The 16075-nt window shown below is 39.3% G+C and overlaps 1 protein-coding gene and 1 non-coding gene across 2 annotated transcripts in view; one reads left to right on the top strand and one right to left on the bottom strand.

Annotated features, from left to right (window-relative positions):
* Positions 1–16075, bottom strand: part of LOC134656410 (furin-like protease 2) — a 95130-nt gene that overhangs the window by 31030 nt on the left and 48025 nt on the right. The window lies entirely within an intron of this gene.
* Trnag-gcc (transfer RNA glycine (anticodon GCC)) lies at positions 14071–14141 on the top strand. The gene has a single exon. It is a non-coding gene; the product is annotated as a tRNA-Gly (tRNA).

Consider the following 16075-nt stretch of genomic DNA (forward strand, 5'->3'; position numbering starts at 1 on the left):
AGGACAAATGCACTCATGCTCTTGACTCTTGCAACTATTGCATCCGAGGGAGTTCTAACAACCAGCAGATGCTCATGAAGACAACACTAAAAACGAGTAACCAACTTGAGCTACTCTAAATTCAGACCGAACCCTGCCTCCACCCTACTCCCACGTCCCGCCTATTTTTCTATATTATAAATGGGCTTACTCATGGCCACAGACTAGCCGAGGCGAAGACGTAGCCTCCGATGCGGCGAGCCTGCCCAGAAGGTGCCTGTTCAAGTGTTCACCCTTGATTTGAAGGTTGCCGGGTTATATGAGCTCGGAAATATAGACGCCGGCAAGGAATTCCATTCCTAGGCAGTGCGCATAAGAAACGAGGAAACAAAGAGCTTCGTGCGAATTGATGGAATATCTACCATGTAAGGATGAAAACCGGCCGTGCGTCTAAAGGCTTGGCCAGACACAGAGCGCGACGCAGCGACGCGTCCGCGCCGCGCGACCGCGGCTCATGCTAGCAGGTTACCGACGTCAAACAGACTGCGTCCCGCCGGTATCACGCCCCGCTTCTATCGCGCCCCGCGCCGCGCGGCCCCTTGCGTCCGCGCAGCGCTGCGCCGCGCGGACGCGGCGGGACGCGGCGGGCCGCCGCGTCGCGCTGGGTCACATCAGTCGGATCGGACGTCAGGCAGCGAGCGGTGGCGCGCGGCCGCGCCGCGTTCCCGCGCGGCCGCGCCGCGTTCGCGCGCGCGATGAGGGCGTGTTGAGAGCGCGGTCCGCGCGCGCCCTGTTTGAACAGTCATCGCGTCGGCATCACGCGGCGCGGACGCGTCGCTGCGTCGCGCTCTGTGTCTGGCCAAGCCTTAAAAGTCCGATGGTAGAATGAGGACGGTGCATGAAATAAGCTCGTGTAGCGATTTTGGAAAGCAACCGCAATGAAGATCAGTTATCCGAAATTGTACAATTTCAGTCGTAATTTCTACTAAATTGACTCCTTGGAATGTTGGGTGCTCGATATTCTCTCAACTGGTTTATTAGCAATAATTAGTGTTACCACCGGTTACCTAATGCCGAGACCTCTTGGTTTTGAGTCAAGACATATATTTAAATATACGGTTAAGCATCAACATACATGAACCGTAGGCAGATTAACAGTTTCCAAGATGGTTTTGTCGTTGGCAATTTCGGCATTAGCTTACCGACATAAAATGAAGTAATGTTAAGTTATTCACATGGTATAATAATATACTCCGCCTGGTACTCTCTTCCGAGATTCGCGAATGACCTAACTGTCACTTGCCTACGTCATCATGCTGTTTACAGGTTCTCAAACTTTAAAATGTGGGAGAATTTTAACCAACGGTGAAAATTATTTTAACGGCATTAATTTTAAGTTATTCATGTAGAAACATAGTAAAATAAAACAAATCTATACTGCACTTTTCACTCCTACTCTTACAGTTCCGAATAGAGCAGCCAACCATTTTCGTAACAAAACATTAATTACGAAGCTTACGACGTGAAAAGTTTGGAAAACACTGCGACTGCTGACACTGAGCGAGAAGGAAATAACAATTAACACGCGTTCGACAAGGATGACGGTTAGGGACAAAATGGCGGATTGTCATATGTGACAGCGCTATCCTATGTTGCCAGTAGTGTAAACAGAATTACCCGAACGTCTGAAATTTCTATCGTGAATCGGAAGATATTGCTAACGAATAATTAAAAATGACGTGTTATTGTAAAATTTAAGATAAAATACATATCAATGAAAATTATTAAATTATAAAGAAATAAATTAACTTATTAACCATAGATATAATGTACCCATGTAACATGTTATGTTGAAATAAAGTGGCAATGTTATTGTGACGTAGGCAAGTGACACTCTGGGAAGAGAAGACCATGTTTTATTAGACCATGGTTATTCATAAACTTTATACTGAAAGTAACTAATTTGACTTGTCTTGAAAAATTAAACAAAGCACTATTAAAAAGCACAGAAGGCCACCCGTTAAAACCGTCCAAACACACTTCGTTTCGATTATTCAGATAAACAAATGAACAGCACATATGTTACATATGACAGATATGACAGAGCAACATAATCATTTTATTCAAAGTTGAGAGGTATTCCAGGCAATAAGGTGGTCTACTACTCGTAAAGATATGTCTGTGGTCGAGGCAAGGGCCTGACAACTCCCTAGCAACTGCGGAGTGTTTCTTACAACTTTTAATTAATTACCCAAGTTTAATAAAACCACAACAGAGGGACGACTCTCCTATTATATCCAGGGCAGAGTTATGTACTTATGTGGGGGCTGTATCTTAATATGAACCTTTATGTATGTGGTAAAGTGAATGTTTGCGGCATAGATGGAACTTACAATATAACAGTTTAGTAAGGTGGAAAATCAAATGTTTCACCGTCTGTCGATCTTGAACGAGTTTGTGATGGCCTTAAATGTTATAAAAAGCTAGCAACATCATTAGTAGTAATAAAACTTTTGATCACAGTTCACACTAATAGTCACGACTAACCTCAATCTATCTTTCACTGATCTGAACCTTCCTTTTTTACACTATTGTAGGCCAACAATTATAATACATTTAATATCTGGGTGACCGAGCTTCGCTCGGAAAACATATAATAACTCGGAAATGCGCGTTTTCCTAGAGATAAGACCTAGCTAGATCGATTTTTCGCCCCCGAAAACCCCCATATAGCAAATTTCATCGAAATCGTTAGAGCTGTTTCCGAGATCCCCGAAATATATATATATATATAAATAAATAAATATATAAATAAACAAGAATTGCTCGTTTAAAGGTATTAGATTAGATAGATAGACGGCGGTCTATTCATATTCACTTTCACACACATGCCATTCAAAAATTCATTCATTTTATTTAAAAATAAAATAATACAGTTATTATTACAAATACATATGGCGAGAAGACATACAAAACTCCTATACAGGTAGGTATCCCTCTCAACCCTTGTGTTGCTCTTTTATTACCTGATCCAATTTCTAAACAATATAACTTCATAACGTTTTTAGATATCCGAGCGCTCTTCAAAAAACAGCTGCGGCTTATGGGGTTCGGGTACACCGAGTACCCACTACGTACAAAATGAAAAAACCTTATACATCAATAATCCGGGTTTCCTTACAAAAAGCATTAACAGGTTCTCGAGAAAGAATAAGACTCTTTATGAAACTTGATATTGCTTTGATGTGCTTTTAAAATTATGGGGTAGGTATATCGAGCGCTCTTTTCCACGAACTTTTATTTTCAATATTGCTTACGACATATAATTAAACATGTTACAAGGATTTTGGGCTTGTTTTTCAAAATGTGTTTATGCGCTGTAAAGCCTCAGTCGAATAATGTATACCTATGCGTCAAAGCCAAAAGGTTGGAAGATATATACCTACATACAGGTGAGAAATGTATTTTTTCCTACTCCCGTACTTTTATTTGTCACTTAAAGGGTCGTGCACACATCTTTAAAACCCTACCTTATAGTTGTCAAGACAAGTCTTTAGTCTATTCCCTAAAAAAGCATTTGTGCATACACGCAGTATCTTTTTGGGACTTTTTCGATACTTCGTGTAATGACCACTAAAAAAATATTGTATGAAATACAGTGTGGCCAACCTTATTTTAAATGTCATCTCTGACAAACAAGTGAACCATAGACATGTTTTTTTTTTAAATTTCATTCATTCTTTCATTTCATTTCCCGCTCGTACCCTCTATTCTTTGCTACTTCTTGAATGTGGTTATTGGGGTTGTCGAATAAAAACTTAACTTTTGTGTTAAAAAACACAGTGTGTCTTAAGTTAAAATAGATGAAGACGAAAACTTAGTGTCTACGCCTGAAGAAATATCAGTGATAGCCCACAAAAAGTCACTAAAATAGGTATATACCATATATGACATTTATTTCAGTTTATATACCGTAGGTAGAAGTCCACTAGATGACATGAAAAATATTTGTTAAATTGACAATTTTATTTCAAAGTGCTTGGTCGTAGAAAAAGTATTGTATGCAACGTTGTTAACTGAGTCAAAAAAATCTTGTGACTTCCTTATTAACAATTTTCGGCTTTGCCTCAAATTGTTACTCACGCCACTCGCCTTTTTTGACCTCTCTTAAATAACGGTTGCATAAAATACTAAGTACGTATTATGAAACGTATTAGGAGGAGTCATGATAGAGAGGAGCGCAGAAACACGTCAATAATTGCATTTTTGTGTAACGTCGGAGGGGCGATATAATTCGTTATTTCCGTCGGAATGGTGTAAGCGATGCCAAATTTCAGGAGCTCCTTTATGGAAATTTCACGTTCGCTGTAACCAAAGGAGGCTTTCTTGACTGAATCAGTTATCATCGATTCCGTATTGAATTACATTAAATGGAATGGTTTGAAGGTATGGGTTAAAACATAAAAAAAGCCCCTTTTGGATCCATATTTTTAATATGACGTAAGGTATGCAGACTCATTATTTTCTTCACTAAGAAGTTTGATTAATCCTGTCCACTTATAATTTATTTTTCAAGTTGGCAATATCAGTCATTTATTGCATGTGTTTTTGTAAACTGTACCTACGCAACTACCTGCAAGAGGAGCTTAATAGCTGTTTTTTTCTCTTTACATAGGTAACACTGAACATTACAAACGTCCATAAAAAGGTATCCAGATTAGTACTATTTTACATTTTAATAAATCAATCATTGAATCCCTAATTTATCTACCTGTTTATTTTATTTATTACGGTATTTTTAAATTTAATTCAGGCAAAAAGACCCATATGATATAATACCCTATAAACTAACATATATTTAACTTTATGATAGGTGCATCAGCTACACAACGCTACACACCTATGCCTATTAACCAGCGGTCGGCAACATGCGGCCCGCGGGCAGCATGCGGCCCGCGAACCTCTCACTTGCGACCCGTGAGCCTCCCTGGCTATTTTGTATGTAATATTGACGCACGACAATGTCTAATAAAGTCATAAATATTAACAAAGTGTGGCCCGCGTCAACTTCGTTAACTACTGTGCGGCCCTTGGCCACTAAAAGGTTGCCGACCGCTGCTATTAACTAATGGAAACCACAACAACGCCCGGCTAAGCTACACGCATTCGCACCGAATTCATTGCAATGAAATTCGCCATTCCCACGACACCACGTACAAAATAAACAATGTACCTCCGATATTCGCATTCATCATATATAGCCCGACCATTCATACCTTATTACAACGTAATAAAGTCTACTGTTGTACACTTAAAATAGTTTGCCTTAAATCTTCGTTAATTTCCGCGCCCACAACGGCTGCATAGGATCAAACGTGTATCACACACGGAAATGGCAGCACCGCCAGAGCAAACACGGCCGGTCCACAAATCAATCAGTTCACCTGCGACTGTCAACAACCTAGATTTCTATTCACGAAACATTTTGTCTAAACCAGCCGGTTTGGTCTAGTCTAGTGTAATTAGATCTCGCAATTTCTATGGTCACTGCATTTCAACCGCCTTTCGCGGGTCCCATTTTTTACGATACCTCTAGGATTTGATGGTATTGCCGTCAATATGACGACTACAAATATAGTCAAGATACGAATAAAAAATCTTTCCAAAGAATAAGACAGTTGTTGTAGGTACTGCTCTCGGTATCAACCCCCAAGTTAAGACGAAACAGGAGCTGAGATTTAAATATTTTAGGTAGATATACCAGTCTCGCTAACGGAAGCGGCGCCTAAAACTAGTGCGATAAGGACAAGGCGAAATCCTGCGTAAAAATCTCAAAAATCGAGGTTACGTACTCGACTGTTTCCTCCTCCAAAACTTAACCAATCGTAACCAAATTTGGAAATCTAAATGACTATGAAATTATCTGTGTCGCACCGTTTTGCTTTTTTGGCTAATTGATATCAGTTTTAAATACCACGCCTCTCATTGCGGCATAGTCAGTTAGGCCCACAGGTATATTTAAGTCTGTGGTTAAGCCATTTCGGCCATTTTTGAAGGGCTCTAGCGCCTTAAAAAACAAAAATATCAAAAGAAGCAAAACGGTCCGACACAGATATTGACAATATTAATCTGTGTTGAAAAAATCATTGCTCTAGCTTCAAAACCCACGGAGGAAACAGTCGAGTACGTTTGTATGGAGAAATGACCACTCCTGTTGGCTCTTAACTGTCATTCGGTCTGTGATCGGAGGTCGATATCATCTTGTTTCTCTAGATTCCCCGCCTTTATAACGCTACTGCATGATCAAATCGAAGTTTTTAGTTCTAGGGCCCGTATCTTCTAGGGCTTCGACAGCCGTAGTTTTAGAGACACCCGGTACAAGAACAAAATTCCCAGACGGTGACGATGAGGAGCCATTAACAAAGTCGTAAATTGAGATCGAAGGCCTATCGAGAGCCATCTGCAGACGCCAATTACGTACAGAGCTGTAAAAACAATCTCATTATACTCATTCAACTAATTGGATGAGAAATATACGATTCCAATGCCAACAATCCAGTAGGTAAGGATTTTAGATAACTACCTGCATTTTATTATTATTTCTTGGGTCATTATTTAGGGTTCCGTACCAAAAGGGTAAAAACGGGACCCTATTACTAAGACTCCGCTGCCCGTCCGTCCGTCCGTCTGTCACCAGGCTGTATCTCACGAACCGTGATAGCTAGACAGTTGAAATTTTCACAGATGATGTATTTCTGTTGCCGCTATAACAACAAATATTAAAAACAGAATAAAATAAAGATTTAAGTGGGGCTCCCATACAACAAACGTGATTTTTGACCGAAGTTAAGCAACGTCGGGCGGGATCAGTACTTGGATGGGTGACCGTTTTTTTGCTTGTTTTGCTCTATTTTTTGTTGATGGTGCGGAACCCTCCGTGCGCGAGTCCGACTCGCACTTGGCCGGGTTTTTTTTGTAAGGGGACGCAACTGTACGCAAAATATATCGGGTTGTAATTTGAAACCATTTTGTTTAATTTGCGTCCACTAATCTGATTGTATGTTTGTAAATGACAGCAGCGATTATTACACAGACGACTAACGTTATCCAAATTCTCCGTTTTAACAATATTAATAAATTAAAAAAACCCTGTACGAGTATTTGATACAAAATACTAGACTAGAAAAGTATACGCAGTAAAGAAAGCGAACAACGCAGTAAAAAAATGGAAATACAAATAAACACACACATTTAATAAACATAATATGTACCATAACTCAAGATATCACAAGAAATATTTATAACGTTCCCTTTTGTTAAATGATTTCCATTTTGTATTGTATGGGACAAAATGAATTGATTTTGAGAAGATATATTTTTGGGGTATTCCTCCGCTGCTTCTAAAAAGCTTCGAAACCTCCATCTTTTTTCGTGTAACTCTTTTTAGAATTCCAATTGCTAGCTACGACTGTTACGAGTCCATATTATTTATCACCTTTTAAAATTTATAAACAATCTTCACCATGAATTACCTCATATTCCTCATACCTACCCGATATTGTCAGGGTAAAATATTAAAAAAAAAGTTCTATAAGTAAGGCAAGGACGTAATATATGTATTATCGTCCCAGCCGGTACTATGGCCTAATACAGTTCCTATTAGTCCTGCCTCTAGTAATTTTACAAAGTAACGTTGGTCCACGATAATGACCCAAGTCTATTACCATCACGTCGCGCGTTATTTATTGTCGAAACGCTCCGGCTCTCTCTACCCATAAGTCGTTTTGTACCACCATTGTTTACTGACAATTCGTGAACCTTATTTCAAACACATAGGGTCCACCGACGGTCAGTTAAGACGATTGGAAGGCCCAATGCCCTTGAGCGTCAGGGCGGAGCTAAGCGCTCTGTACCCGCACCACCCGCTTACCCCGCTCGCTGCGATCGTACGTGAATTTTGTACCGCTGCACCGCCACGAGGTTCAAAGAATAAGATACAGCCCAGAGGCGTGCAGTTGGTGCTATACTCGTATACCTTTTGTTTGCAGCCGTGCGATTGCCAAGTCATTATATGTATTACAAATTAAAGATATATATTTGTTACAGTTTTAACACCCCCTGGCACTGATTAAAATAACCGACTTGGTTTCACATTACATCTCAAAACTTTTTTGTAGTAGAAGCGTTGCGAGACTTGCACCTTTTTACATGTAATGTTTTTGATGGGATCTCATCTCTTTTTGTAGACAGTCCTTCTTTTCGGGTACTCATACTATGTATACACATATCATAAAGAAACACATCTTCATTCATACTCACATCGTACATCGTAGTGTACCTTTACTTTACTACCTACTATTTGTAGGAACTGCAACAGTAACTTTGTAATAGCAAATATTTATATGGGATTACAAACTTACTTATGCAGTTCTTAGATCTTTAAAACGTGACTGATATTGCAATATTTTTAGGTTTTAAAATTAAATTTAAAAACTACTTATATTTAAAATTAGAAAGCTTGTGGATATACTAGAAGTACCTTAGAATTATGATGATCGTAGGTGAGTGAGTGAGTGAGTCAGTGTGTCAGTGTCGAAAATAAGGAACTTTGACGTACAATAATTCTTAAACTACTAGTTCAAATTGAATGTTTTTTAAGAATATATCTTAAGCATATTACTGAAAATTCAGGGTTTTAGCTTCAGCCAGCACAAAATTACAGGACGTCGAAAATGGCCTGAATCGCTTCGAGAAAAGGATGGTACGGCCTCTTTTTTTGCTCGACTTGGCTTGCAGATTTACTTAATAAACTAACATCATTCTAAAAATGTAATGGTTTCTGAATCAAACTATATAGTATATACCTACAACATAAATTGCCAATGTTGATCAATTTTTTTTAGAAATTGAACTTTATTAATAACGTTAAATTTTAATGGCAATATGTCGGCGCATGTTCGAAAACATTTTTTATATATTTCAAATGAAGCTTTCTCAAACATAAGTGGAAATATTGTCATTACGTTCGTAATAATAGGCTGCGAAACACCGTGTTGCGCGCGCTAAAGCGCGTCACAACCAAATCAACATTCTGCGGTTATTTAATCTTTGGCCACAATAACTCCAATTTTATTGCACCTCGGCTCAGAACAAGCATGCAGAATACAAGGAAGGCACGGAGCGACGAGCGACACAGCCTCCTCGTCTCAAAGCTAGCACACAACTGCCGGCCACGCCTTTTTCGAGCTACATACGCACAAAATGTTGAAAAATATTCGATTTCTTAAAAAAAAAAATTATTTATTAACATTATTCTACATTGCATTTGTAGTATCTGTTAAAACAATTATTCTAGTTTAAAAATAACTTTAATCGAATAAACCGTTTACTAGAAATAGGCAAAGTTAGTCGCAAAACGGCCTGTCGTAATGTTCCTTTTTTGGAAAAACTATAAGTCATAGGGAACAAGTCAAACGTTGGAAATGTTGTACATAAAACGTAAAATCATATATATTTTTTTCATATTTTTTTGTTGAACCGTTAAGAAGATATAGACTCTAGAATGTTAGAGTTTTCGGCCAAAAACGGCGTCTAGTGCCTTAAGAGTGTATCTATTAGTAGGTTGCGAGAGTGCCGGGTATCGTCCGACGCCGAGATTATTAGTAATTATGCGTGAACGGCGTCAGACTAGGCTTGAAGTCAAGTGTACCTACAGTTCAGTCAGGTTCAGTTGTGAACAGCTTTGTACAAAAAGTGCCTCACGTTACACACCGGTGTAGTTAACGCGATTTTCGTTAAAGTAAGGCTTTTCCCGACTTGCAGTATAGAAACGGTGCGACACAATATCAGTAATGGTACCTGATTGGCGCGTATGCGATAGTGCGACCAAAAATACGACCTTCGCCATAGCCTGCGATGTGAATAATATATTTCGTGACTTTAGTTTCAGTTCGGCTAACCGCTAAATAATATAACCCAAAAGTCACACCTTGGTAGCAAACCCAGTAAAACAGACTAGAGAGAAGCTGGTGAACCCAGATGGAATGGGAAATGAACGAGGAAAACTGATTACTTACAACGATAAACGAAACGGAATAAGTTCAAGGGTCTTACATTGAGATGGCCGAGAAAGCTTAAGACGTGATAGAGGTTGTTCTGATAGCTATGATGTCTTGTGAAGATTCTTCCACCTACACGGAAAAAAATGATTTATCTGATGTGGTAGCTAAGCTCGCTTTGCTGAAATTTCCTTTGCTGGTGCAAACAATTTCTTCGTAAATGTAACAAAGCCTTTTCTATAGCAACTAAAACTAGTTAGCTATAGGCTCGAAATATCAGCAAATTTTCGGAATCTGCTAGGCGACAGTATAACGCTCGCTGGCCTAATCCGACGAGGGCAGCACACGTCGCCGTATAAAGGGACAACAGTCGGAAATTATTACTCGCTTGTCTAACAAATTATCCGGCCCTCCGTAGTCTCGGGGTAACTCGGTTACACGGAGATTGTTACGATCGCTTTCAGAGATTGCGAGTCGCAGCGATCGCTCGGGGGAACCAAGGAATTTGCAAGAAGGAATCTCCAAAAATTTATTTAATCTTTATTTTATCTTACTGTACAAATGGCGGACTAAATACCGTAAGTATTCTCTACCAGCTCTAGCCTTGAAGAATGATACGATCATCAGGACAATGGATTGGCCAGCTGAAAAGGATACATGCCGTGATTCTAACGGCTTACAAATTTTGAAAAGCTAATATTTGTTTGTCCTTATCTATCACCTTGACAATTGTTTGTGAGAAAGGGATGTAACGTCGACAAAAAAGCAACTTATGACTCGAGTGAAAGTAGGAACAAGAGCCTGCTTTAAAAGATCTAAGCGTGCGAGTCGCTTGCGCTCTGAGCCATAGCAATACAACCTGGGAACAGTTAATTTACAGCGCACCCTGCAAATTAATATCTCTGATTTGGACCCCTGTCAGCGTCGGGCGATGTTAGGTCTGTACTGGATTAAAAGGCTGCAAAAAACGAAGGATAAAGTCGCGACTTCGGACGTATGTATGACGGTTTTCCCATTAAATTATAAAAAAAGTTTATAAGCGGAGGTATAAATTAAAGCGAAATATTATTCTTTTTCCAGCGCGTTTTGAAAAGTTAGCTTCCCGTCTATACTGTTGGGTCATTGCTCAACATTTTTAAATGTTTAACCCTTCCACTTTCCATTACGCCTTACTGAACCTTGGTTGCTTTGCTTCGATAACCTCGTTAAATCTGGTTGAGATAACTTGGTCATACAATGGGAAAAGTGAACTTACCGGGTCGCCGACAAATTATTATCTCCGATTTAAACCCTTTTCAGCGTCGGCCGACGGTAGATTGGCAACGGATTAAAAAGACTGCAAAAAGAATACAGCCACCACTCCAGCTTCGGTTTTTCCATTTAAACATAAAAAAGTATAAAAGTCAAGCTAAGAGGAGAGGACAAATTAAAACGAAATGTTATTTTTTGGAAGCGCAATTTTTCATATGCTTGCTTATTTGAGTTGAAGAGACAGCGCTCGTTTAATTTGTATTATTTTGGATCCATTTACTCTTTAGAAGCGGTAATCGGTTACTTCCATAATCCGAGTCGCGGGGTCTGCTCTGATAACTCGTTCACATCATGAACTGGGAGGGTTAATTTATCGTGTAACCGATATTAATATCTATGATTTTGACCCCTGTCAACGTTGATGTGCAGGGGCTAAAAAGACTGGGATAAGAAAAGAGCCTATTCAGTGCATTTCAATTTTCCATTAAAAAAGCAAAGCTACAACTTTTACTCAAGCGAAATTTCATATGGCAAATTTCATGGCTATGTCGACCAGGGCTATTTAATTAGAAGCCGCCCAAATGAGCTATAACTGCTTTGCCGAAAATATAACTGTTTGGCCTTTAGGAGCTATTAGAAACATAAACCCTGGGCAAACCATTCATTTAGCGAAAATGCCTAATTGTATTTTTTACCCTTGCGATATTAAAAAATAATAAGACCAGAACTCCGAGTAAACGGAAACAACAGACATTATTAAGGCACACGAGAATTGATTCGGTCGTGATTCAACCGCCATAGATTTAACGATGCCATTCATTCGTTCAATTATCGACGGTGATCGTTCCGTCATAAAGCAATGCTATTAAATTATGCCGTTCAACTGAACAAATACCGAAATTTATTTAATCTGTGTCAAGTGATAAAATTACGCATTCTGTACTTGATAGCACTAACAGTTTCATGGTTGGGAATTAACACAATAACGTTTATTGCGATGCTATATTTAATTTTTTATTTTATTTTACCCATCATTACCGGTCTACAAAGAATCCCATTGTAATTGAATTTAAACGGTCGTGAGACATACTAATATTAAGCTAAACGCTATTCACTCATGCACTGTTAGTGCTTGAAAATGGAGACCTATAGGCTCTCCGAAACATTTCGAGTGACTATTAAAACACGTATAGCGCTGAGTGGCGCTCTCTTGTGTCAGAGGCCAAGATCCTCTTTGGGTCACTGAGCCAGTGATGTATGTATGTATGTATTAAAACACGTGAGTTAAACTGTAAAATTATCTTAATCTCATTGTAGGGCACAGACTTCCTCTCATTCTACATTGAGCTGTACAGTCATTATCAAAAGTAACGTATCTGACTATGCGCCAAAAGTATCATACCATTCTCTTTTCAGAGAACATGAAAGCTCTCATCCATATGTAGGTATCTCTTTTTGCTAAGCAACAAATAAAAATATAATATATCTCTATACTTATACATAGAAAGAATGATGAATGAATGAATGATATTTATCTCTATTCTGAAAAGTGATCAACGGTGGCAGATAGCTACCTTTGGGGCATTGTTTCATACGCTACTATTGATGCTGATTGCACCAACGTACAGAGAGGTTTGGTCAGATACTTGCTGCATTTTTGTGTTTTTATATGTTTTCCGAGCAAAGCTCGGTCTCCCAGATATAAAGGCTTGGCCAGACACAGAGCGCGACGCAGCGACGCGTCCGCGCCGCGCGACCGCGGCACATGCTAACAGGTTACCGACGTCAAACAGACTGCGTCCCGCCGGTATCACGCCCCGCTTCTGTCGCGCCCCGCGCCGCGCGGCCCCTTGCGTCCGCGCAGCGCTGTGCCGCGCGGACGCGGCGGGACGCGGCGGGCCGCCGCGTTGCGCTGGGTCACATCAGTCGGATCGGACGTTAGGCAGCGAGCGGTGGCGCGCGGCCGCGCCGCGTTCCCGCGCGGCCGCGCCGCGTTCGCGCGCGCGATGAGGGCGTGTTGAGAGCGCGGTCCGCGCGCGCCTTGTTTGAACAGTCATCGCTCATCGCGTCGGCATCACGCGGCGCGGACGCGGCGCTGCGTCGCGCCAAGTCGCGCTCTATGTCTGGCCAAGCCTTTAAAGCTTATACGACACGTGCATATAGGTTACCACAGTTAAAAAGAGACTGACGTTTGGAAATGGGTTCCGGGTAGTAGCAACCACTACTGACTAAAACCGCGAATACTAGCATGAGTGACGACGTGTTAATCCACGACGTCCTTTAATATCGGGTCCCGTTTGTTTCTTTCAGCAGACTTTAGGCAATATTACCCGTTATTAACCCTAGCTTATTGCCTAGTTCATACATTTTGCTTCCGATCTAAACCAGACGAAATGAAATTTCAGGTGGATTTAATAAGAGGTCGGAAATGGAAACTCAGCAAATACAGTGTGTGAAACTTGATATGGCGTATTTTTATGTCTACAGTATGCAGTAACGATGAAAATTGAACACAACACAGGACGCTGATTGGCTAATCCACTTTGACCCATGTTTTTCACTGATATATGTTAAAATTATATGCCAACGCCGTCTACCCGAGTATAGGCCAAAGATGTGGCGACATCTTTTCGATAATAACTCTCTCTTGATTTCCGAGTACGTTTTTTCCTTAGACTTATCTTATACGGAGTTACATAAAACTTTGATAAATGATGACACACATTTTGCAAAATTAAATGCAATTGTGATAATGGATACTAAATTCCACAATTTATTATGAGCATCGGTGGTTCAGTGGTAGAATGCTCGCCTGCCACGCGGGCGGCCCGTGTTCGATTCCCGGCCGATGCATGTTTTTTGTATAAAATATACATTTTAGATTTTTTATTTTGTCATAGCCTTTCATTATTTTACTCCAATAGAAAATAAAAAAGCTCATATTAAGTAAATAGTAAATATAGTTGGTCAAACCAATTTGTCAGTAAATACGAACAAAAAAAAAGTAAAAAAACTATACTCATCCTTTTCTTTTGGGCGCTAGTACTAGTGTAAGACAAAGATAGTATGATTCTGTCTGTATATGTTTGAAATGAGACAGTCCTTTGACAATAGTTATTTGTACAACAAGATATCAAAGTTTGATATTTCTTCGAGTGCTTATTTTGAGTCCCGTGCTAGCGAAAGATTCTCTAATTTAGAATCTTGAGCGTAGTAAGGGACTCAAAAGCGCACGAGATGTAAATAACTTTGATCTCGTGTAGTACATAACATTTTTCACCTGAGCAGTGAGAACATACCTATTATACAACTTGAAAAATGTACCTAATCCTTCTTCATCACTTAATACCTGCACTCATGTTTTCTTAAGATATACAATTAAGTTTAATTACCGCAATGGAACACAAAAACAAAACGTGATAATAAATTTTAGTAAAATAATATGGAAATAACAAACATCAACTGACACTTCAATGGACAACTTTTTCTTGTAAAAAAAATCTTTGTAATATACGGTCCGAATTGCGGATACGTACTATTTGTCAACTATGGTAGAAATTCTTAAAAGTAAAATAATTAATTTTGCGTGATGATCTGTGTATTTTTTGAGTTCATTATTTTAATTGTACAATAAAATACCTAAAATATAGTACTTTATCAGTTTTTATCACATTTTTTTTGTCTTGTTTCATTTTGCTAACATTGTGAAAGGGACAGAGATAATAGAACCCAAGTATTTCGAACTTGTATTAGACCCCGCATGTTGAAATGATATTTGACTATAAAGGTCACTTGAATGTCATTTTGTCTCACTCAGTGAGCAAAATCGCATTTTGCTCACTGTTTTTAAGAATCAAAGTACCCTTGTTCGAGCTGCTGAGGTGAAAACTATATTTAATAATTTCCTACAATTATATTTAAAAAATATATACTTTCCTACCGTAAGCAAACCACTTTAGTAGTTGCAATAAAACGCGATGAATTTAAAAACAGCGCATGGCGACACCGAATTCATATTCAAAGAGCGCATTCACTTACTCGGAGTGAGGTGTAAGGCGGGAAGTATGGCGTTAAAATATACCGCCGTACAAACATCAGGTATGTATGCAATTTTCTAGTTTGCATCGAAACGATACGGCTGAAATACGAGACTAAAGTTACAACCGGAATTACGTGTTGGAAAGTATTATTTTCCTATATCTAAGTTCGGAATTGGACTGTGAAACTAAGGCATAAGATTTTTCGTAATTATAGATCAAATTACATATATTATATGTACTACTTGCCTTACTTAGAAATTGCAAAAGAACATTAACATTACATTAATAGAGTCTGTGCGGAAAGAGAAGTGTCATGGAATGTATTGAATGTTGATAAAGAGAAGTGTCTTGGAACAGACTTTAAAATTAGTTAACGTTCGGTTCAGATCAAAAAATGCCGCACTTTTCGACCGCGCCAAAAGTTATAGGACTGTATTTTAGGACAGGACAGAAGTTTAGGTTTCGGTTTCGGCAAAAAAACATCTGGTTTCGAGCGGATACTATGAGGAGACAATTATAAAATAATTTCACACTTAACCAGAAGACTAGACGACTTCTATTAACAATTCTGACTTCACTGTCCCCCAACTTATTTAATAGTATTCTTGACTCGGCCTCCTGGTACAAAGTATGAGACAGAAGGGGTGAAACCTCCCCGGTAGGTATAAATGGAGACAGCATAACATAGCTCATTTGAGCCAATATGGCGAATAAATTGCATACGAATGTGTGATTACTGGCATTCGC

Source organism: Cydia amplana, chromosome 18 (assembly GCF_948474715.1).
Source record: "Cydia amplana chromosome 18, ilCydAmpl1.1, whole genome shotgun sequence".
In the NCBI taxonomy this organism is placed as follows: Eukaryota; Metazoa; Arthropoda; class Insecta; order Lepidoptera; family Tortricidae; genus Cydia; species Cydia amplana.